The sequence below is a fragment of the Mustela lutreola genome, chromosome 17 (genome assembly GCF_030435805.1).
Source record: "Mustela lutreola isolate mMusLut2 chromosome 17, mMusLut2.pri, whole genome shotgun sequence".
Taxonomy (NCBI): domain Eukaryota; kingdom Metazoa; phylum Chordata; class Mammalia; order Carnivora; family Mustelidae; genus Mustela; species Mustela lutreola.
The window spans coordinates 33330088-33354630 of record NC_081306.1 but is presented as its reverse complement, the minus strand read 5'-3'; the positions used below and the strand labels follow the sequence as shown (position 1 = coordinate 33354630).

Sequence of the window (24543 nt, the reverse complement as noted above, 5' to 3'; positions counted from 1 at the left end):
TGTGCTGGTGAGGTGTTTGGCACTGCGAGAGAAGTGGAACACCAAATGCCCCCCCTCCACTTTTCTGTTTTTGATCAGCTGGTGGGCCCTGGGCTGCCATGGATGTCTACCTGAAAACCTTGAGGGCTCAGGAAGACACATGGTTACAGGGAGAGGAGTGGCAGCTCGGAGTCGGGCAAGGCCACTCCCAATGCCTGAAACACAGTGACTCGGGAAGCAGCCAGGGAGCCATTCTTACATTTCCCTGGGGCCGCGGTCTCCCTCCTTTGCACCCACAACACAGAGGGTCAGCCCCAGGACTGTGCTTGAGGTGCACTTTCCCCCATAGACCTGTACATCAGCCCCAAGCACTGGGCCATCACCCAGTCCCTGGAACTCAAGCACACCAGTCAGCATGTCCTGCAGTTGCCAACCTCAGGGGGGAGCCTTGGAGACCAATGCAGGCCACATAGTTGACACCTCTCCCCCAGATAGTCAATTCTCATTCATTCTCACCTTTTTGGCAAGGATGGGGTATTATTTTGGAAATGGATGGCGACCTCCATTTGAGAGAATAGAACATGAGCCAAAACAGCTTGCCAGTGATTGCCAGTTCCCTCCCAGATCGTCATTGTCACCCCTGAAGCCAGTGACTTAGCAAAGCAGCAGGTCAAGCTGACTCCATGTCTTCATTTAATGTGGGAACACCCTGTTTGTGATGCCACTTGTTTGAATCACCTTCTCCTCAGGTCCCTGATGAGGCCTGAGGAGACATGCTCCAGATGTTTGGGGATCCCCTGACACCTGCTACATGCGATTAACAACAGTTTACTAGTCACATATACTCACACTTCAGGGGAGAGGATACCAAACACGGTGCAGGACTGCACAGAGATTGCACTTGGGAACAGAGAGAAGGAGCAGGGCCTTGGAAGGGAAGACTTGGTTGAAACAAGAGGGCAGGCAAGTCCTGGTTCCCATGGGAGGGTATGAGTGGCTTCCTTGAAAAATTCAGTGGGCTTCTAGAGAACTGAACACTACTCTCCCAAAACCAGTAGGCTCTTTGTCTGGTCCCTGTGATGAGAAGGGTGTTTGGTTAAGAGACCTCCCCTGTGACAGTGAGAGGAGAATGTGCATGATGCCATTTGAGTCCCTCCTTGATCTTCAGGTGTCAAGACAGCCCTTATTACAGAATCTTAATTTCAGGCCTTATGCCATAAGAGGGTATGACAAAGTAATTCTTACCTTATGTAAAGTAAGTTGTATTCCTGTATGCTAGCAATGAATATATGGGCTCCACAATCAAACACACATTCACAATTACTCGTACAAAGAAAGTACTTCAGGATAAATCTAACAGTGCCTGTCCAGGCATCCCATGCTGAAAGCTATTTAGCACTGATACAGGAAGTCAAAGATATAAATAAATGGAGAAATACACCATGCTCGTGATTTGGAAGACTAAGCATTGTAAAGATGTCAATTCTCCCCAAACTGATAGAGTTAATGCAGTTCCTATCAAAGTCCTGTCAGCTTTGTTTGTTTTTGTTGAAATAGACAAAAATATTCCAAAATGTATGTGGAAGGACAAAGGAATTAGAGTAGTTTCAAAAATTATTTTGAAAATAATACTAATGTGTGAACACAGTCTACAGAGTTTCAGAACTTAGTAGTTAAAATAAGGAAGGCTGTGTGCTATTTGCAGGACAGAAACATGGAACCGGGCAGAACAGGGGCACCTGGGTGGCTCAGTGGGTTAAAGCCTCTGCCTTTGGCTCAGGTCATGATCTCAGAGTCCTGGGATGGAGCCCCACATTGGGCTCTCACCTCAGCAGGGAGCCAGCTTCCTCCTCTCTCTCTGCCTGCCTCTCTGCCTACTTGTAATCTCTGTCTGTCGGGTAAATAAATAAAATCTTCAAAAAAAATTTTTTTTTAAAAAGAACAGAGCAGAACAAAGAACCCAGGAATAGTACCCACAAATAAGCCCAACTGTTTTTTGAAAAGGGCACTAAAGCAACTCCAATGGGAGAAAGCTGGGTTTGTACTCTCTACAGCCTTCTAAAGCTTGTGGAAGTCAGAGAGGCCAAACTCAGAAACAGCATCAGCAGAGAAGAATGATGGTGGTGTGACCCAGGCCCTACCACGTGGGAATGGGGAAGGAGAGAGATTGGGTGACCCGGGTTGTGTGGGCGGGGTCCAAAGAGCTTTCCAGTGATGCTTTCCAAAGGCCTAGGGAGCTGGGAAACTGTCCAATCAGCATGTGGGCACAGGCGCCAATGAGGGGGAGGGCTGTTAGGATAGCTGACATGGGCCTGGTCAACAAAATGCCTCTGCTGAGTGCGGGGCTTTCCTGGCATCTCCGGATCCTGCTTCCTTACCCCAGTGGGTGCAGAACCTCCAGACCCATGGCCACTGGCCTGAGGACGCTCTTTTTCACCTCCTGTACTTCCTCTTCAAGGTCGACGCAGAGGATGACAGATTTAGTGGCCCCTGGGAAGATGCTTCTGTGCAGAGGTACCTGTGGGGCATGATGTCAGGACCCTGTGTCCTTGGGGGGCTGGGGCCTTTCTGGGAGGCAGCCTGTGTCTCAGGAATACACTGGATTGCCAAAAGGTATCTGTCAACTCCTGTGCCCCTCGTTTCGCATCTGTGAGGAGCCCAGAGCAGGGCTTCATTTATGGAGCTGCTAATTATCTCAAGTGTGTTGTGAGAAAGGGGGAGTGGGAATGCGGCCTGAACCAGGCACATGGACTTTCGGCCTTCTTGGCCGAAAAGTCCTGCTTAAAACCCGACATGAAGCGAGTAAGTTGTAGTTTTGATGAGGGAGAAGTTTCGGTTCTTCCTCTTGAATAGTTACATTCCACTAGGGTTTGTCAGGATCTCCACTGTGCACCTGAGATAGGGCCAAATAGGGGTGTGTGTGAGTGTGTGTGTGTGTGTGTGTGTGTGTGTGTGTGTGTAGGGGTAATGGCCTTTTGGATGGGTGGTGGGCCTTCAGTGACTGGAAAGCATGATCAGTACGACTGACAGGATGTGTGAGGGACTCATCAACTGGTTGAAAAAGACAGGAAGGAAATAATGATCCGTGAAATTCATCATTACTGTTTTGCATTGAGTGCTGAAAAATACAGCGTGCGTTAGAGTTTATTCTTTACTGAGTACTGTTGAAGCTGAGACCAGAAGGCTAAGAAATAAAAGGCGGATGTGGGAAGGTGTTCAGTGAGAGCAGGGAAGGATGTGTACTGTTACAGGAACTGAGAGAATGTCCTTGAATCTTGGGTCACGTGGGGACTGTAGGGTGGGGAAAACCAAGGTTTGGGGTGAGGACTTGGACTTTTTGTAGGTTCTTGGAGACTAATCATAGTGATTTAAAACATGATGCCCAGGCCCAAGCTGATCCTAGCTATGCCTCTTATGAGCTGTGTTACTCTACCATTGTAGGTCTCTTGTTTCCTGAAGGAAGAAATGGGGGTGATGATAATCCCACTTCAGAGATTATTGTAAAGATGAAATGATATTTAACGTTAATAAAACACTCAGAGCCATGTCTGACATGTAAAAGGTGTCGGTGGTTGATTCAAGAAATAAATAGGGGCACCTGGGGACTCAGTGAGTTATAGCTCTGCTTTTGTCTCAGGTCATGATCCCAGGGTCCTGGGATCCAGCTTCACATTGGGCTCTCTGCCAACAAGAGTTTGGATCCCAGGACCCTGAGATCAGGACCTGAGCTGATACCAAGAGTCGGATGCTTTGCCAAACTGAGCCACCCAGGCACCCTTACAGGGCCTGTTGCCTTAGGAAAATAAATTGCAAGGGTAAAGAAAGAGGAGGGAGAAAGTGAGGCCTGTAATTAAGAGAGGCTTGAGAGACTTGTTAACCAATTGCAAGGTATGGATCTTATCCTCACTCAGGATTTAACAAATACAGAGAGTCAAAATATTTACGACATAATCAGCTAAATTTCTTATTTTCCCCAAGATTTTACTTATTTAGACAGAGATCACAAGTAGGCAGGGGCAAGGCAGAGAGAGAAGAGGAAGCAGGTGCCCCGCTGTGCAGGGAGCCAGATGCGGGGCTCGATCCCAGGACCCTGGGATCATGACATGAGCCGAAGGCACAGGCTTTAACCCACTGAGCCACCCAGGCACCCCCATCTGCTAAATTTGAGCTGTGACTTGACATGTCATGATATTGCGAAATTATTTTGAAATGTTTAAAGAGTGAGTATAGTTTTGCGGGCATATATATCTGTGTGTCCATCAAGGGCAATTTTGCTCCCTAGATGTTTGGCAAAGTCTAGGACACATTCGGTGGTCATAAGCACAAGTGAGGAAGAGGCTCTCTGCACCTCATGTATGGAGACCAGGGGTGCTGCTAAGCTTCGTAGTATACTCAGGACAGCGCCCTCAGCAAAGAATGATGGGGTCCAAGATGTGGGTCATGCCAAGGTTGTGTAAGCCTGTTCTGGAGACAGGTGTTGACGTAGCCATGGGTTCAATGATAGGATGAAGATAGTTGTTTCAAAATGTGATGGGGGCTGTGGGGATGGGCTGTGAGCTGAGAATTATTTAAGTTAGTGATGGGAGTTCCTTATACCATTCTCTCTATTTGGGTGTGTGTATATGTATCTATCTGTATGTTTATATTGTGTGTGTGTGTGTGTGTGTGTGCAGTATGTGTGTATATTATATGCAATTGTATATTTCCATAACAAAAGCTCACAAGCTTGCTAGGGGTGATGTAGAGTCTGTGTTCACGTGGCATCTGGTGCCAGCACGTGGCGAGGGTGGACAAGCTGAGACAGGATTTCGCAGGAGCGGCAGCAGTGGCGTCCTTAGCAGGCTTGGTCTGCAGTGGAATGTTGGTGGTGTCTGGCTGTCGAGCTTCCCTTTATCCCTGTTGTATTTTCATTTTTTTGTCTTGTTCTTTGGTCTTCCTAATAGCCTTTCAATAAATTCTTTTTCTGTTAAATTTAGTCAGAACCAGTTTCTGTGAAGCAAGAATTACGACTTACACAAAAAAAGGGTGAAGCTGATGTATAGAGAAAAGGTGATCTGACAGAATGTGAGAGGAGAGAGAGGAATTAGGAGAAACAGATATATAAAAATATATGTCATTTATATATCTAACAACTAAAATTTACAGAGTATAGGGATGCCTGGGTGGCTCAGTTGGTTAAGCAGCTGCCTTCGGCTCAGGTCATGGTCCCAGGACGCTGGGATCGAGTCCCGCATCGGGCTCCTTGCTCAGCAGGGAGCCTGCTTCTCCCTCTGCCTACCATTCTGTCCGCCTGTACTCGCTCTCTCCCCCTCTCTCTCTCTGACAAATAAATAAATAAAATCTTTTAAAAAAAATAAATAAAATAAAATAAAATAAAATTTACAGAGTATATATATATATAGATAGATAGATAGATGTAGATAGATAGATTTATCTATATGCACATACATATGTATATAATATTTGAGAGAAAGAGAATCTCATGGTTTCTGTTTTTCTTGTTCTTCACTTCTATCCCTCTCAAGACCACAGTTTAATTCTTGTCCAGGGATATTATGAGATAGCCCCATTTTTTTAATATAAGAAACTCTCCTTTCTACTTCAATAAATGCAAGTGATCTTCTGTCACCTACAACCCACAGAAGCTCAGCATAGTTTAGATGGTGATGTGCTCACCTAACCACCTTGTTGCTATACTTGCTTTTGCTCACTGCTGTGCAGAGGTTCCACAAATGTCTGTTTCATGGACACACTATTGTCCTTTGGCTCCAGACAAGGAATGAATGTGCTGTTCATGGCAGCAGAGGCACTCTGGTCTTCTTGGCCTTTCCAATAATCATTGTAAGTGGACACACTTATCGAGAGTTCATTCTGTCAATTGTGCTTGTCTTTCATAAGTTTTGCCAGTAAGCATCAGTCTCTCTGAACACCTTTGACTGTAGGGTCCTCAGTCCTTGGGTTTGTGAGGCACATGGAATGAATGAATCCAGCGGGGTCCTTTGAGAGACAGCCTGCCGGCCTCTCCTGGTGGGTCCTATACCGACAGACAAAGGCCATTGCAACTTCATTGAGGAAGGTGGCATATAATGTGAAAGAGTGTACAGGGAGGATAGCCTGGGATTTCCAAGAACAGGCTTTGAGTCAAATAGCCTTAGACTATCACCCTATTTCTACCCTGTGCTCCTGTGCTTCCTTAGGCATGTTTTTTGACCTCTCTATCCTCGGTTTTCTCGTCTGTAAAATGGACTGTTTTATGGATTAAATGAAAAAAATATATACATATGTAAATTCACAGAGAAGATGGCCTATGGGGAGCCGTGTAGAAATGGTATTTTTATTATTACTCAACATTGTGGTTAATATTATCATAGGAAAGTTCTTCCGGTATAAAGAGCATGAAGCACGAGATGCTCCATTTGGCCCCTTCCAGGCCCTGTGGTTTCCATGATGCCATTTACTCATCAGCTTAGTGATCTCATGCGTGGGTGACCCCTTCTGGACCAGCACATTAATTATGCAGCCTTGGTAGCTCCCAGGGGCCTGGTCTTGTGGGGAGGGTTTTTGTGTTGGAGCTGTTGGGTCCTGGCTACCTGGACTCCATCACCTTCTACCTGTGTGACACTCGGGACCTAATCGCCCTGTGACAGGAAAGCAATTCAGGCTGTTCCTTAGGGTTGTTGATGATGATTAGATGGAATGATACATATAAAATGCCTGGAACATGTCAAGAAAGGTTTGACCTCATTCCATTTTCTTACTCTTTTTTACTAGCTCCCAGAACAACCCACTTCTACCCATTTCTGTTTCAGAGAGGTGAGGTGATTCTGCGAAGGCCATAGTGTTAGGCGAATAAGGTGAAGAAAAGACATTGCAGGTGTTGTGAAGAGCATGAGTAAAAACTGGGGAGTAAGAACCCGCTGTGAAGCTGCAGGTAACCGCGTGTAGCTGGAGAGCCAGAAGTGGGCGAGGGAAGGGTGAGGGATGAGTTTAGGAAGGACTTTGGATGTTGTGCTGAAAGACAGTGGGTCCCTGAGGGACTTTGAAGTTGGAGTAACCTCGTTTAATTTGCATTGTCAGAGCATTCCAGAGGAGAGGTTGGAGGAGGAGCCAGTAGAGACAGAGTGACTCCAGAGGAGGAGGATCTTCTCTGAGGGATCATGGCAGCCAGTGCAGAGGGTTTGAAGCAGGAGTGAAAGGATCTGGGTCCTTAAGAAGGCACAGCCCACTGGGGAAGAAGAGGCCTGCATGGGAGGGAAAATGATGTAGTACAGTGCCCAGCATGGATGCCAAGAGCATGCAGCCTGGAACTGCCGGTCACACAGGCCTATGGTGCCGGGTCCCATAGTCACGGAGCATTGCATTGATCAGATGGGATCAGAGCAATAGATTCTGCCAGTACTACTTTTGTCAGTAAAACTCAGGATTTAGCTTCCTAAAGTCCTGCTTTGTTAGGACTGCTCTCTCTTCTCAAGGCGTATATGTGTGTATTGGAATAATGGACCAACGTCCTAGTTACAAAATCAGGAGAGAAAACTTATTTTTCTCTGTGAGATTCTACCTGCCTCCAGCCCTCAAAAGAGAGTGCAGCATTTTTTGTCATCAGGCAGATGTGATTCCAAGTTCACACCCTGCCACCTCACTGTATGACCTTGAGAAGAAAACCTCATTTCTGGGTCCTCGGTTTTCTTATATAGACAGTGGGAGTTATTATGCTGTCTTCTTCCTAGAGTTGCTGTAAAGATGAGATAGTGCATGTGTGTTTGTTATCTCAGAACATAGCGTGAAGTGCAAAATGGACATTAAGCATTGTTTCTTGCCTTGTCATTCGTGGCCTTGTGCCCAGGTCAGATAGTTTGGGTTCCCATCCTGACATCAAGTCGTGAGAGCCATTTTGTTTCTATACAGATTTCAGTGACTACAAGAGAGTCTGAATACATGATCAATCAGACTTGATTTGTCCTCAGTGGTCCAGAGCCTCCGATTTCCAGGAATGGTTCAAGGATCCCCCTGGGGGCATAGCCCACGTGGAACTCACTCAGAAGCTTTCTGGGACTTGGTGACCCTTATCACTGTGATAATGGCACAGCTGAATTTCCCGGAAGGAATCATTAATCACAGCAGCCAATGATCCCACAAAGGACAGAGCTGAGCTCTTTGCCAGGCATCTAGGACAAAAAGGATTCTTGCTTATGATTCTTGGTTTCAGTCCACCAAGGAGAGAAGGAGAAGCAGACTCCCCCTTTCCATGGAGTAGGTCATGGTTAGATATAGACCATGGATTAGTTTTCAACTTCCCTAACCTCTAAACTCAGCCCTTGCTTCCTTCTACCCTGTCTACCCCCAAATCAGAACAAATGCTGACCTGCTGGGATATATGATGGGGCTGAGGAGAAGGAATGCTAAAAAGTAGAGCAAGGATATATCCCATATCTTCTTGCATATTCACTCTATGTCCACTCCAGGTTTTTGATCCTGTGATGAATAAGAAAAAGAAATAATAAATGGAACTTCATGAGTCTATGCTTTTCTTCACAGCATCCTTCCTTTCAAATAAAATCCAGAAGCCATATGCAACCATGCCAAAGTATCTGTGTCACTCAAGTGTAGAGCCCGTCTCCTGCAGTGAAACATGCAGATCAAACGTGAATGCTTTTCTGTTGCTGTCTAAAGCTGCTTTCCACCAGGATGGCACTGCAGAACTCATTGCTTTGAGGAAAGGAAAAAACATGGAAAAATTAGTCCTCAATTTCAGTTCGAAAAAGATTTTGAAGATTTCTTGCATGCAGAATAGAACCAGGACCTATAGACTCTGCAGAAGAATTGATGATCTTGAGTATATCATTGACATTGGCCCCAGTTTTTTTGTCTGTAAAATGGGGAGATGAAGTTAGATCAAGTGTCCCAGTAGGTATAGTCTTGGCTCTTGGCATTCTGGGTTGGATAATTCTCATTGTGGAAGCTGTTCTGTGCATCGCAGAATGTCTAGAAGCACCCCTGGCCTCAACTCAGTAGACGTCTATAGGATTTCCCTTACGGTGACCAATGGTGTCTCTAGACGTTGCCAGATATCCTTTGGACATAAAATCACCCTGGTTGAGAACCACTGAATTAGATCTGTTAGATTATAAGCAATTTAAAATTTTCCAAGCTGGAGTGAGAGTCGGGGCTCTGCTATCTCCTGGTACCTAGCCCTGTGTGTGGCATTGTGGCAAGCATTCAGTACAAGCTGAACGAGTGAGATGAAATAGACAGTTCTTTCCAGTTCTAGATCAGTTCTTTGGCAGCAAGAGAATCACTAGATGGTGATGATCTTATCACCCATGTGACTGCCTCTATTTGGGTACTGTTTAACATTCCTGGATAGAAGTAGACTAAAAATACCACCCGGTGCTATGAAACAAATAGGTCTGTCTGGCAGTTTAGCAACAAATAGTGACTATAATTATCAAGGAGGGTCCACTCAATTTCGACAGCAATCTTAGATCGTGTCCCCTGAAAGTTAACTCTGAATTTTATGAATATGACAAAAAATTTAGTTGAGAAAAATGAGTCCAGATCTTGGAATATCATGATCTGAACCAACGTCAGACACTTATCCTGGTAAGCCACCCAGGTGCCCTCAGCCTGTTTTTTAAAATGGGATTTTATTGGAATACCGCCATACTCATTCATTAACAGATTGTTTAGGGCTTCTTTGATAACACCAATGGCAAAGTGGAATCCTTGGGACAGAGAATCTTTAGCAAGTAAAGTCCAAAGTATTGACCATGTGGTCCCCTTATAAAGAATCTTACTGGCCCCTCTTGTAGAGCACAAGATTTCTCAGGGATGCCCTGTTGCACAGTAGGAAATATGCTTATATTTAATGAGCGTGTGTTAGGTTGCGCCATATTAAATTGTCATCATTGTAGGACAAAATGGTCAGGTATTGGCACTTATGTATATGGTCCACATAATGTAACTTTCCAAGCATAGATACATGGAGTACAGTCTGTGCCCTTAAGGACACGCACATAGGTACACACATGCACACATGCTACTGCTGTCAGTGAATGTAGGAATCGTTATACTAGAGGCACAAACTCAGTATTTCAGGAGCACAGATTAGCGTGTGCACGGTTCTTACCAGTAAGGGTGAGGGAAAGGGACTAGAAGCTTGAGAGGCCTCCAGAGAAGTGGCTGTGTTTCTGGCTGCTGTGCATTTGAGCTGCACTTCATGGCACCTGTAGGATTTGTATCGGGTCAAAAGAAGCGTTTTCTACAGGGGTGGGGGTGGGATTGACATTGAGCTATAAGAAACATGCTGCATTCTTTCATTCAAGCACAATTGCCGTTCATCCGGGAAAACAGTTGCTTAGAATTAGAGGACATTAAAGATCGAGTGAGCATGACTCCCTAATTTTTAGATGAAGGTTGGAGGCAAAGGGATCGGTTCAAGGTCTTCCTGCTGTTGACCAGTTGTTTTATTAGCAGGACTAGAGCCTATGTCTTCTACGCCCCAACTCAAGGTGATGTCCATCAGGCCACTCGGAAGTCAGAGAAATCAACTACTAGGGACAGTGGTAGCAGACAGGCCTGGGCTTGCATTCTGGCTCTGGTACTTACTGTCTCTGTTACTCATCACAAGGTTTGTGAGCCAGAATTGCCTCCTACACAGACGCCCTCAGAGTAGAGGTTTAGAAAGCTCAGAGTCTGAAACCAGACTCTCTGAGTTTCATCCCCGCACTGCTATGTGCTAGCTATGTCACCCTGGGCACATTACTTAACTTATCTGACCCAGTAATATAGAGAGAGTACTACTACTTACCTCACTGAGCTATAGGACTGAGTGACTTTAGGATTAAATGCAGGCATAAGGCGCACAGAAAAATGCCTGGGACATGCTGGGTTCTATATGCTAACTTTATTAGAAGAAAAACAGTGGATTGGGACATCTCAGTGGCTCAGTTGGTTAATAAGTGTGTGCCTTTGGTGCAGGTCATGATCCCTGAGTCCTGGGATCCAGCCCTGCCATGGGCTCCTTGCTCAGCAGGGGGCCTGCTTCTCCCTCTACTACTGTTCTCTTTGCTTATGCTCTCTCATTCTCTCTCTGACAAATAAGTAAATAAATAATAAAATCTTTAAAAAAAGAAAAAAAAAAACAGTGTATCCTAGGACTGTTCTAAGAACCAAGGAGAGTAATTTAGGGGAAGCCTTTTTCCATACTTGTAGAACAATACAAGTAGAAATGTATTTTTCTTCTCTTTGTAAATTGAAAGACTAGCATCCTGGAGATTGATGGTGATGATTTTCATTTCTTACAGCCTTACTATTTGCCAGGGACGTGACTTCTGTTAGTTAAGCGTCACAAGATCCAGAGATGGTTCTTAGTTTTGGCTGACAATTGTGACTGCGTAGCAGAGTGTAGGAGGACAGTGTACTGCCGACTCTGGGGCCAGGCTGCCTGGGTCTGAATCCTTGCTCAGCCTCTTACTGGCTGTGTGATCCCAGCTGTGTTGCTTACACCCTGTGCCTTGGGTTTCTAGTCTATACATGAGAATGATGAATATAGTGGTGTTGAGGATTAAAGGAGATAATTTTGTGAAGTGCTTAGGACAGTGTTTGATGTATAGTATTTGTTTAAGGAAGAATGAAAGCGAGGAGCAGACTCCTTGCTGAGCAGGGAGATGGATACGGGGCTCAGTCTCAGGACTGTGAGATCATGATGTGAGTTAAAGGCAGATGCTTAACTGACTGAGCCACCCACGTACGCCTGTCATCACCATTTTCACTATTACTATAGATAGAGTTCTGTGGGCATTCAATATATGCTGGGGATTAACTCTGTTGATATTATTGATATCACCAGTAGAGCACAGGTCCTGTACACAGTAGGCACTCAGCACACAGGGAATCAATGACTGCATACTCTAGAGCCAGTCTGCTCAGATTCCCATTCCGGCTCTATCACATTAGAGCTTTGCGATCAGGCAACTTATTTAATCTCCTTATGCTTGTTTCTGTCTCTGTAAACGAGGGTCTCAGTTTCCTAAATTAATGGGGTTGCTGTGAGCAGGATGTAAGCCAGCCCATTCCCGTGCGTGCGCGCGCGCGCGCGCACACACACACACACACACACACACACACACACACACACACGTGAGGCCACACTGCCCTCTGCTGACCACCCCGTGTAAATGCACATGTACGTCCCCTGGGCCTCCTTCCACCCTAGGTCCAAGGCATCCCTGTACCTGCCTTAATGCGCACAGACACAAGGACGGACCTCTGTGTCCTCCTTACCTCCCTTCAAGTCGGGTCCGGGCTGCTCCCCACAGCTGATTCAGCCACCTCAGGATGTTCGCTCAGGTCGTTCTCCCCCTCCATGGGCCCGATGTGGTTCCCGCAGGATCGATGGCTCTTGGTTGGTTTCTGAGCAGCTGCCCAGGCCAGGAAACCCAGGCCCTCAGGGCTCGGGTTTTGAAGGCTCCCATCTACCTCTGGCCTGCAGGAAAACTGTCGCAGGGAGCCAGATACCTGGGACCTGGCTTTGTCATGGGCCCCAGACATGAAGAATGCACACTCCATGATGAGGAATACAACACTCGCACGCTCCCCAGAGTTTCCCACCTCACTGCCTCCGCTCAGAGAGGTGGGTGAATATTTAATCCTCCCCAAGCTCTAGGTCTTGACTCTAGCAGCTTCCCTTGGCCTGAAACATAATGGAACTCTCAACCTTTAACTTAAATATTGATGCAAATTCTGCATACGCTTCCCCATTAGTTTAGCATGTTTCAATATGAACCCCGCATTTAGCCCATCCATGTCTGAGCCTTTCAGGGACACCTACGGTGTCAATCTGCACTACTGGTCAGAGGGAGGGTCTTGCCACACTTGCCAGCCAGTCCTGCAAAGTGGTTGCAGGACCACGTGAGGTTTCATGTGGTTTAGAGCAGAATGCTGACACCAAGACCGCTGCTCTCATCCAGGAAAGAGGATGCATGACACGCCATTAGAATTTTCATAGGAATTGCACTGAATCTATAGATTGTTTTGGGTAGTATGGGCATTTCAATCATGGTAATTCTTCCAACGCATGAGCATGGAGTATGTTTCCATTTGTTTGCGTCTTCTTCGATTTCTTTCAGCAGTTTCTGGTAGTTTTCAGTATACAGGTCTTTGCCTCCTTGATTAATTAGACTCTAGGTATTTTATCTTTTTGATCCATTTATAAATGGGATTGCTTTCTTACTTTCTCTTTCTGATAGTTCATTTGCCTTTACCGCTAACTGGTCTTAAGTTTTACCTTTATCTCTCTTGCCATCAGTAACCATTATTCTGACTTCTAAAGCCATTGATCAATTTTGCCTTCTCACTTATACAAATGGAGTCATACAGTCTGTGCATATTTGTATCTCACTTCTCTTCAAATAATGCCTGTGAGATTTATACATGTCATTGTCTGTATCTGTACCAATAGTTCATTCTTCATCATTTTGTAGAATCCCATTCTTTGAACATACCTAAAATGTACTTCACTCTACTTTTGGTGAGAGAATAGAATTGTTTCCAATCTGGGATAACATGAATAAAGTTGCTATACATATTATAGTACATATCTGTTGCTGAATCCTTGCAGAGATTTTATGATTGATATATATTCAGGAGTAGAGATGCAGAATCGTAATGGTGTACATAGTTGAAGTTTGATTAAGTTATTACCACACAGTTTTTTAATGCCTAACATATACTCCTACCACAGTGGAAGCTGAATAAAATTGAATAAAAGTTCCAATTGCATAATTATGCTGAGCAAAATAAGTCAGAGAATGACAAATATCATATGATTTCACTCATGGGAAATCATTGATGAGCACTGGATTTTGTACTGTGTGCTGAATCACTAAATCCTACACTTGAAACTAATATTATACTTTATGTTAACTAACCAGAATTTAAAATAAAATTTAATTAATTAAAAAGATCTATTCACTCCATACCCTCAACAACACTTGTTATTATGAATCTTTCAGATTTTAGTTATCCCTATAAGCATGCAGTATTATTTCATCAGAGTTTTCGTATAATTTTAGGGGCCATGTAGTAGTTCCTTCTGTCAAGATGATAAAGTTTTTTAGTTTACTAATCTTTAATTGTTGGAGGCTTGTTTTTGTTTTCTTTTTAATTCTTTACAAAACACCTGGATGATCAATCTTTAATATAAAATTTTTGTGTGCCAATATCAGAAATGAAAAGAGAGTTATCACTACAGAGGCAACTGGGTGGCTCAGTGGGTTGAAGCCTCTGCCTTCGGCTCGGGTCATGATCCCAGGGTCCTGGGATTGAGCCCTGTATTGGACTCTCTGCTCAGCGGGGAGCCTGCTTTCTCCTCTCTCTCTCTCCCCCTGCCTCTCTGCCAAATTGTGATCTCTGCCTGTCAAATAAATAAATAAAATTTAAAAAAGAGTTATCACTGCATATCTTACACTTAAAAAAGTTAGGGGAACCTGGGTGGCTCAGTTGATTAAGTGTTTGCTCAGCAGTTTTGGCTTAGGTCATGGTCTCAGGGTCATAGAATCGGGCCCTAAGTTGGGCTCTGTGCTCAGGAAGGAACCTGCTTGAGATTCCCTCTCTCCCTCTCACAATCTCTTGCTAACATACATAAATCAATCTTCTTTAAAAAAATATAAAAAGACAATACTACGAGCAGTTTTATGTCAACAGATTCAACAATGTAGACGAAATGGAAAGATGCCTTGAAAAATATACCTTAGTGGCGCCTGTGTGGCCCAGTGGGTTAATCCTCTGCCTTCAGCTTTGGTCGTGGTTTCAGGGTCCTGGGATTGATCTCAGATTGGGCTCCCTGCTTCCTCCTCCTCCTCTGCCTGCCTGTCGACTTGTGATCTCTCTCTATCTCTGTATCAAATAAGTAAAATCTTTAAAATATATATATAACACCACAAAATAAAACAAAAATCTGAATGATTCAATATCTATTTTAATAATTGAAATAATTATTAACAACTTTACCAGAAAGAAAGTCCTAGATCCGAGTAGTTTTACTGGCAAATCCTATCAAACATTTATGGAAGAAATAACACCAAAATTACAAAAACCCTTTCAGAGAGTAAAGGAGCAAATAACACTGGGTGTTATGAGGTTTTAAGCCTTTGCCAATGTGAAAAGTGAAATCACTTTAATCTTATTTGTCCTTTCATTACTAATAAGATTGGATATTTTTTTTAAAGATTTTTGTTTGTTTTTTTCAGAGAGAGACAGTGAGAGCGGGAACACAAGCAGGGACAGTGGGAAAGGGAGAAGCAGTCTTCCCACTGAGCAGGGAGCCTGATGTGGGGTGTGATCTGAGCCATGACCTGAGCCAAAGGGAGATGCTTAACAACTGAACCACCCAGGGGCTCCAAAATGTTTCTTTTTTTTTTTTTTTTTAAAGAAAATGTATTTATTTGAGAGAAAGAGAGATACCACAAGTAGGCAGAGGGCCTGGCAGAGAGAGAGCAGGGGTAGCAGGCTCCCTGTTGAGCAAAGAGCCTGATGTGGGTCTCGATCCCAGGACTCTGAGATCATGACCCAAGCTGAAGGCAGAGGCTTAACCCACTGAGCCATCCAGTTGCCCCAGATTGAAGTTTTCTGTATATTTGCTGTCCTTTTCCCATTTTAAAATCTTTGAGAGAGGGAGAGAGAACTAGGGAGAGAGAACACGAGTATGGAGGGGAAGGCAGAGGAAGAGAAAGAGTCAGAGAAGAGAATCTCAAGCAGGCTCCCCACTGCATGGGGAGCCTGGCACTGACATGGGGCTCAGTCTGACAACTTAAAGTTCATGACCTGATCCAAAATCCATCAAGGGTTGGACCCTTAACTGAGTGAGACTGAGCAGACGGTGGTGTGCTCATTATGAAAGTAAAAGTCCTCAGTTCACAGTCCCTCTACCTCCACGCTATGGTCTAAAATACCTGCTTGTCATTAGAGCACTTTTAACCTAAGGTATCATTCAAAGACTGCAGCTGTGGGAGAGACGGATCATGAATCCAGTCACTCCTCATTTACTAGATTTTCAGTAGTGCACTAAGGCACAAGGAGACAAGGTAGTTTCATTTTGATGGAGAAAGGAGACAGGTCGTGAAAAACCAGAATATAAAACCATAAAACTCAGTCCTGAAGGAAGCCCCATGCAGCCTGATAAGTGGAGTTAAAGAAGCAAAACAAGCCCTCTGGCAAAATATTTCATTACAGACCAGGGCCTGTACCATATTTGTCTGGGGGAAAATCTGTTCAGGGAACCAGAAATGTAATAAGACAAAGAAAAGTGCAGGATTATAATTCTTGGAGAGACTGAGAGTGTATGGCTGGAAGTAATTTGGAATATTGTCTAAGAAACCCATAAAGGACACAGGAGTCAAAGGAGGAAGTTGCTAACCACCTACCTGAGCAAAGTAGATCAGACCAACTGCAGGGCTTTGCTTCTGACTGAGAGGGGCATGTGAGTTTAGGGCCAGAGGTGCTCTGCTTGGCACTCTAGGGATGAGGCTGCACACTGTCGCCTCTATCTTTCTTTTTCATCCTTCCCCACGCAGCAAGCAGCTTTTCCTCCAAACAGATGTTGAACAAGTGTCTAAAGGATGTTGGTTAAATTTTCGTTATGAAGAATATTGGGGTCCCTGAAGGGCTGCCCATCTCAGTCTCAACCTGGCTTCAAGAAGGTGGAGAGATGAGAAGTAGAGAGATGCTGCACTTTTCCTGGTACTCACTTGAATCCTCAAACTCTCCAGCTTGCTCCCTCCTCCCTTCCTGACAAAACAAAGAGAAAAAGAAGAAAAGGGTAAAAGTCGGAGGATGTATTTGGTTATAAAACACCAGAACTCCTTTCCCCTGCCTATAATGTAAGGGTGATAGAGCTCCGACATCTCCTATCCCCCATTCCAAAATTGGAGAAGCTCTGAAAAATAAAACTGCCTCTCATATTTCATTTGATGCAAAACCTGACCTATCAGGAAGTGAAACTCTCTGTAGTCTTTATCCTAATCAGTAGACATATTCATATGTTTCAATGCAGAAATATTTACTGGTATGATTTCAAGATGCAGCTCCATGGTTTTATGTACCATATCACCTTTATAAAAGCTGAGAAACAATGAAATCTAAAACACGTTAGCCCTATGGTTTTCAGGTAAGAAATAATATTGAAAGATATTTCAGAAGCGATAAGTGAGAGAATGTTCACAAAGCACCCAGAACGTGCCTGACACCCAAGAAACAGGAATTGCATTTCCTTCTGCCCATGTTTGGCTTATTTGAAGAAGGAGCCCTTCTTCAGAAATTAGCTCCAGGCTGGCTAACGGGGATCAGATATTACCAATGAGGTATAGAGTGAAAATATTTGCAACTTCTACAACAGAGAGCTAATATATATCTAACATATCCAGAACTCTTAAAGAAGAAAAAGACCAAACTTGGTAGGAAAATAGGAAAAATAAACGGATAGTTTATAGGAAATGATAACCAAATGTTCCTTAAACATTAAAAAAAAAAAAAGCCCACAGAGGGTTACAAGAGGGAAGGGATGGGGTGAAAGGGTAATTGGGTGATCAGTCCTGAGGAGGGCAGGTGTGGTGATAAACACTGGGTGTTATATTCAACTAATGAATCTTTGAACACTGCATCAGAAACTAATGATGTAGTATATGTTGGTTAATGGGACATAATAACAATAATGATGATAATAATAATAATAAATAAGCCACCCTTGGAAGACTTCTTGTTTTCTGCTCCCTTCAACCCAGGTCCCTGTTCCCTCTTCTGGGTGCTCTCTCCTTCCGTTCCAAACTCCTGTCCAAGAACAACGAGATGAACAATGTAGAAAGCAAAGCAGGACCAAACTGTAACAACAAGCAATTACCCAACCAGAGTAGGAGGCTCCAGCCCTCTCTCAACAACTCAATGCGGTCTACAGAGCATCCACGAAATACAGGTCTTGATGGCAAACCATCTGAATCCCACAGCTGTCTCCATACATCTGTCCACATCCACATCCACTGTGGAGGACACATTGATTTTAGGCACAGAGACCATTACAAAAATGCTCCCGATTTACTTTGGCCATAAGGGAAATTTCAATATGTTTCAGAGGCATGAAATCACACAGAACATGTTGTGGTAACATAATGTGCTAGAAATCAGATAAAAAACTAACCAGAAATTCCCATATGTTTAGACAGAGAGAAGAACCTCTAACAATGATATAGGAGTAAAGAAATAGAAAAAAAAGAGCTACATTGGAACTGAATGATATGAGTCATGTTACAATAGTAATCAAATATGTCTTTGGCTGAGAATATCCTGGAAATGTGGTGAGAACACTATATGGTCTCAAAATCATGCCTAATAGACTGAACCCTATAAATCCTATGTGATGAAGGAGAACACAAATCCATCCTGACATAGGCCTCCTGTCATTTGCTACCAATATCCCACGTCCCTCCTCCAACCCTGCACAGTCCCCCAGATGGACTGGCACCATGTGGTGGCCCCAAGTGGCTCCAGCAAGGATGTCATGCTGTCCTCTGACTCAGGAAGTTGGATGAAGTCCTGTAGACATGCTCTGACTAGTAAGATGTGTGAGGCAATGAGACGTGCCATCTTGAACAGAACACCTGGGACTGAGTCAGGCTCTTGTTCCGTCCATCTCATATAGCACCTGGCAATTACCCATGGTGGGTGCTCTTTTATCCTGGCCCCTGAAGAGCGTGTGGACATGTGGCAGGTCCTAGAAACATACTTCCCTAATAGAAGCTGCTAAGGCACAGGGTTACAGGTTACTCACAGTAACATCTGGCCCTTCCTAACTGGCACACATCCTCCAGTCTTCTCTCTGTGAGGCAGCACAGCCTTAAAGGCAAACCATGAACTCTGTTGTCTGAGACACAGTGTTTGACTTCCACCTCTGCCCATGTCTTTACTCCAACCTCAGGCAATTTACTGTGAGTCTCTGAGCCTCCATTTCTACTCTAGAAGGTGGTTGGTTATACCATCTCAGGTTTGGGGGGATTAAGGAAATAATAATACATGTAAAGTTTGAGTCAGCAACTGGAACAGACAGCAAATGCTCAATAAAATTTTTGCTGTATACCTTTATGTCTCGATTGTAAACATTCTGAAAGCTCAGAAATGTATTGTGACAAAAGAAGGACTTGTTCAATTTTTGGCCTGTGCATCCTTTTGAACTGTGTTTTTCAACAAACAGTGTAATATTTACATTCATTGACAGCATTTTTCCTCTTAACAAGGTACTGTGCTCTTTTTAAGTTACAAATTATAGCTTGCCTCAGCTTTTTAAATTATTTAATGTTAAATATTGCCAATAATTTAATCGTTTTTCTATTGTGGGGCATTTTCATGGGCTGCACATGGCATCAAAAACAAAAGAAGTAGATTAAAGTATATCATGTATTATAGGCTAGAATAAACACTTTGTTCACTTTTGTTTGTCATGTATCCATATATGTCTACATATATGTATATATGTATACAATTTAAGATGTACTCCCAGAGACTCTAAGATGGTGGAGAAATAGGAGACCTTCATTTCATCTGGTCACAGGAATTCAGTTAGACAGTTATCAAATCATTCTGAACGCCTGTGAACTCACCCAGAGATGTAAGAAAAGAGTAGCTGCAACTCTAGAAATATAAAAGCGTCCTCTTTCTATAAGATAGGACAAGTGGAGAAGTGAATTCGTGTTGATATATGGGAAGATAAACTGCAGGGAGGTACCAGAAAATGATATAGTAGAGGACTGCAAAGTAAGGACTTTTAGAAGTTTGCTCTGATGAGGGCCATTCCTGCCTGAATGGTACCCAGGTGGTGAAGCAGGGCAGAATCCTAGGTGGGACAGTGTCATCTCGAGATGCCCAAGGTCACAGAAATAACAGGGTTGCCGAGTGTGGCAGACCTCCCAGGCATTGAAGCGGGGACTCTTGCTGGAATCATCAAGTCCCAGTGTGGACTCTCAGCTCCAGGCTGCCAGAAGCCATGGGACCCAGCAACAGCACACAGTGCCAGCAGGGACCCAGCAACAGCACACAGGCAAGATCCCCTCTCCTCCCAGAAGGAGCGGCTTGGGTGTGCCCTGCAGGAGTCTCTAGGAGTCTCTAGCGTTCCGCCCTGAGATACAAATGCTTAGTCATAGGCTGGGTTAGCACACAGAGCAGACAGAGACCAGGGAACCAGGAATGATTCACTGCTTTTCCCTTAGGGTGCACTGAGGAATGGGGCCTCAGACTCTTGGATCCCGGCCTGGACATTGCAAGGCTGCCTTTTTCATTCTCCTCCTCTAAGGAGGCACAGAGAACCTTCAGGGAACAAAAGCTGGAGCAAACTAGAGTAGATTACTGAGCTTGACACCTAGGCAGGTGCAGTGCAAAACTGCCCTGGGGCAAAAATGCCACAGAATCAAGGCAACAGGCTCCTTACCCAGAGGATCATGAAGAACACACCGCCAAGTTTACTGATCACTGAGAATGCCCAAACCCCAGTGCTAGGGGAATATAGCATATAGAATTCATGGGTTTTTTTCCCCACGATTTTGTCCTTGCCTTTAAAAATAAAAATATTTTTAATTGTGTTGTTAGTCACCATCAAATATATCATTAGTTTTTGAGGCAGTGTTCCAAGATCTATTGTTTATGTACAACAGCCAGTGCTCCGTGCAATACACGCCCTCCTTAATACCTACCACCAGACTGATGCATCTCCCCCACGCCCTCCCCTCTAAATCCCTGTTTGTTTCTCAGTCTTTCATGGTTCAGCTCCCTCTCTGATTTCCCCCAATTCACTTTTCCTTTCCTCTGCTGATGTCTTCCATGTTATTCCTTATGTTCCACAAGTAAGTGAAACCATATGATAATTGACTTTCTCTGCTTGACTAGTTCATTCAGCATAATCTCCTCCAGTCCCATCCACACTGATGCAAAAGTTGAGTATTCATCCTTTCTGATGGCTGAGTATATTCCATTGTATATTATGGACCACAACTTCTTTATCCATTCACAGTTTTGTCTTTCAGTTTTAATTATTTGGTCTCTTTCTTCTTGTCAACCAATTTATTTTATCCACACTTCTTTAATCTTAACTTTCATTTTTGTACTTAACTTTCTATCCTTCCATTATATTTAATTTTGTTTTTGTAAATATTTAAGTTTCTTGTTCTTTATAAGTTTGGGGTGCAGTTTCTCCTAACAGATCAAAATACACCTAGAATCTAGTGTATTATTCTCTTTGCTTTAACTGGCTAATCATACTCTCTTTTCTTCCTCTCCTTCTTTCTCTTCCACTTCTTGTTTTTGTATGTTAAGTTTTTTAGTTGTGTTTTTTTGTTTTGTTTTCTTCAAGTCTTTTTATTTTTTTTTATTTTTTTATTTTTTATAAGCATATACTTTTATCCCCAGGGGTACAGGTCTGTGAATCACCAGGTTTACACGCTTCACAGCACTCACCAAAGCACATACCCTCCCCAATGTCCATAATCCCACCCCCTTCTCCCAAACCCCCTCCCCCCAGCAACCCTCAGTTTGTTTTGTGAGATTAAGAGTCACTTATGGTTTGTCTCCCTCCCAATCCCATCTTGTTTCATTGATTCTTCTCCTACCCACTTAAGCCCCCATGTTGCATCACCACTTCCTCATATCAAGGAGATCATATGATAGTTGCCTTTCTCTGCTTGACTTATTTCACTAAGCATGATACGCTCTAGTTCCATCCATGTTGTCGCAAATGGCAAGATTTCATTTCTTTTGATGGCTGCATAGTATTCCATTGTGTATATATACCACATCTTCTTGATCCATTCATCTGTTGATGGACATTTAGGTTCTTTCCATAGTTTGGCTATTGTGGGCATTGCTGCTATAAACATTCGGGTGCACGTGCCCCTTTGGATCACTACGTTTTTATCTTTAGGGTAAATTCACAATAGTGCAATTGCTGGGTCATAGGGCAGTTCTATTTTCAACATTTTGAGGAACCTCCATGCTGTTTTCCAGAGTGACTGCACCAGCTTGCATTCCCACCAACAGTGTAGGAGGGAGGGTTCCCCTTTCTCCGCATCCTCGCCAGCATCTGTCATTTCCTGACTTGTTGATTTTAGCCATTCTGACTGGTGTGAGGTGATATCTCATTGTGGTTTTGATTTGTATTTCCCTGATGCCGAGTGATATGGAGCACTTTTTCCTGTGTCTGTTGGCCATCTGGATGTCTTCTTTGCAGAAATGTCTGTTCATGTCCTCTGCCCATTTCTTGATTGGATTATTTGTTCTTTGGGTGTTGAGTTTGCTAAGTTCTTTATAGATTCTGGACACTAGTCCTTTATCTGATATGTCATTTGCAAATATCTTCTCCCATTCTGTCAGTTGTCTTTTGATTTTGTTAACTGTTTCCTTTGCTGTGCAAAAGCTTTTGATCTTGATGAAATCCCAATAGTTCATTTTTGCCCTTGCTTCCCTTGCCTTTGGCGTTGTTCCTAGGAAGATGTTGCCGCGGCTGAGGTCGAAGAGGTTGCTGCCTGTGTTCTCCTCAAGGATTTTGATGGATTCCTTTCGCACATTGAGGTCCTTCATCCATTTTGAGTCTATTTTTGTGTGTGGTGTAAGGAAATGGTCCAATTTCATTTTTCTGCATGTGGTTGTCCAATTTTCCCAGCACCATTTATTGAAGAGGCTGTCTTTTTTCCATTGGACATTCTTTCCTGCTTTGTCGAAGATTAGTTGACTGTAGAGTTGAGGGTCTATTTCTGGGCTCTCTATTCTGTTCCATTGATCTATGTGTCTGTTTTTGTGCCTGTACCATGCTGTCTTGATGATGACAGCTTTGGAATAGAGCTTGAAGTCCGGAATTGTGATGCCACCAACGTTGGCTTTCTTTTTCAATATCCCTTTAGCTATTCGAGGTCTTTTCTGGTTCCATATAAATTTTAGAATTATTTGTTCCATTTCTTTGAAAAAGATGGATGGTACTTTGATAGGAATTGCATTAAATGTGTAGATTGCTTTAGGTAGCATAGACATTTTCACAATATTTATTCTTCCAATCCAGGAGCATGGAACATTTTTCCATTTCTCTGTGTCTTCCTCAATTTCTTTCATGAGTACTTTATAGTTTTCTGAGTATAGATTCTGTGCCTCTCTGGTTAGGTTTATTCCTAGGTATCTTATGGTTTGGGGTGCAATTGTAAATGGGATTGACTCCTTAACCATTTGATACTCTGAATAGATGCTGAAAAAGCATTTGACAAATATAGCGTCCCTTCCTGATCAAAACTCTTCAAAGTGTAGGGATAGAGGACACATACCTCAATATCATCAAAGCCATCTATGAAAAACCCACTGCAAATATCATTCTCAATGGAGAAAAACTGAAAGCTTTTCCGCTAAGGTCAGGAACGTGGCAGGGATGTCCATTATCACCACTGCTATTCAACATAGTACTATAGGTCCTAGCCTCAGCAATCAGACAACAAAAGGAAATTAAAGGCAACCAAATGGGCAAAGAAGAAGTCAAATTATCACTCTTCGCAGATGATATGATACTATATGTGGAAAACCCAAAAGACTCCACTCCAAAACTGCTAGACCTTATACAGGAATTCAGTAAAGTGTCAGGATATAAAATCAATGCACAGAAATCAGTTGCATTTCTCTACACCAACAGCAAGACAGAAGAAAGAGAAATTAAGGAGTCTTCAAGTCTTTTTAAATTTTCATCTTCATGGATACATTCTATCCTTTCCGTATATTTAATTTTATTTTTGTGTATATACGTGTGTACATATATATAAATATATATATGTATACATATATATGTTACAAGATTATATATATGGAAATCTGCAAATTTGTAAAATCTAGAAGTGCCAGCAGGAACCATATTATTTCATAATATGTATTATATAATACTGTATATTGTATGTATTACTTATTTATATATATTTCATATGTATATTTATGGAAGATTTTCCTTCTATACAATTTTGAGGTGGAGTTTTTTCTAACAAACCAAAGGATACACTCAGGATATGTAGTGTATTGTTCTGTTTTCCCTACATGTCCCATGATATTCTCTCTGTTCTGTTCACCTGGCTGAGTAACTTCCCTTTTTTTTTTTCTTTCTTTTGTTTTTGGACTTTTAGGTTTCATTTATAGGTGGGTATTATAGAGGGCACAGATTGCATGGAGCACTGGGTGTGGTGAAAAAATAATGATACTGTTATGCTGAAAATAAATAAATGAAAAAAAATTGAAAAATAAAAAGACCTCATGTGAGACAGGAATCCATCAGAATCCTAGAGGAGAACATAGGCAGTAATCTCTTTGATATCAGCCACAGCAACTTCTTTCAAGATATGTCTCCAAAGGCAAAGGAAACGAAAGCGAAGATGAACTTTTGGGACTTCATCAAAATCAAAAGCTTCTGCACAGCAGAGAATATGGAGCTTGAAATCATATATGGAAAGCCTTGGGGGATAAATAAAACTCACACAACACACAAAAAAATATAATGGCACTAACTTCCTATCT

At 43.0% G+C, this 24543-nt stretch overlaps 2 long non-coding RNA genes across 2 annotated transcripts; one reads left to right on the top strand and one right to left on the bottom strand.

The window, feature by feature from the left end:
• The first annotated feature begins 4 nt into the window (after positions 1-4).
• Positions 5-18842, top strand: LOC131819441 (uncharacterized). Its single transcript, XR_009349188.1, has 3 exons — positions 5-2123; positions 2438-2493; positions 17757-18842. It is a non-coding gene; the product is annotated as an uncharacterized LOC131819441 (long non-coding RNA).
• Positions 6760-12338, bottom strand: LOC131819442 (uncharacterized). The gene is made up of 3 exons (XR_009349189.1): positions 12262-12338; positions 10106-10202; positions 6760-8451 (listed from the first exon to the last, which is right to left on the bottom strand). It is a non-coding gene; the product is annotated as an uncharacterized LOC131819442 (long non-coding RNA).
• Positions 18843-24543: the final 5701 nt, after the last annotated feature.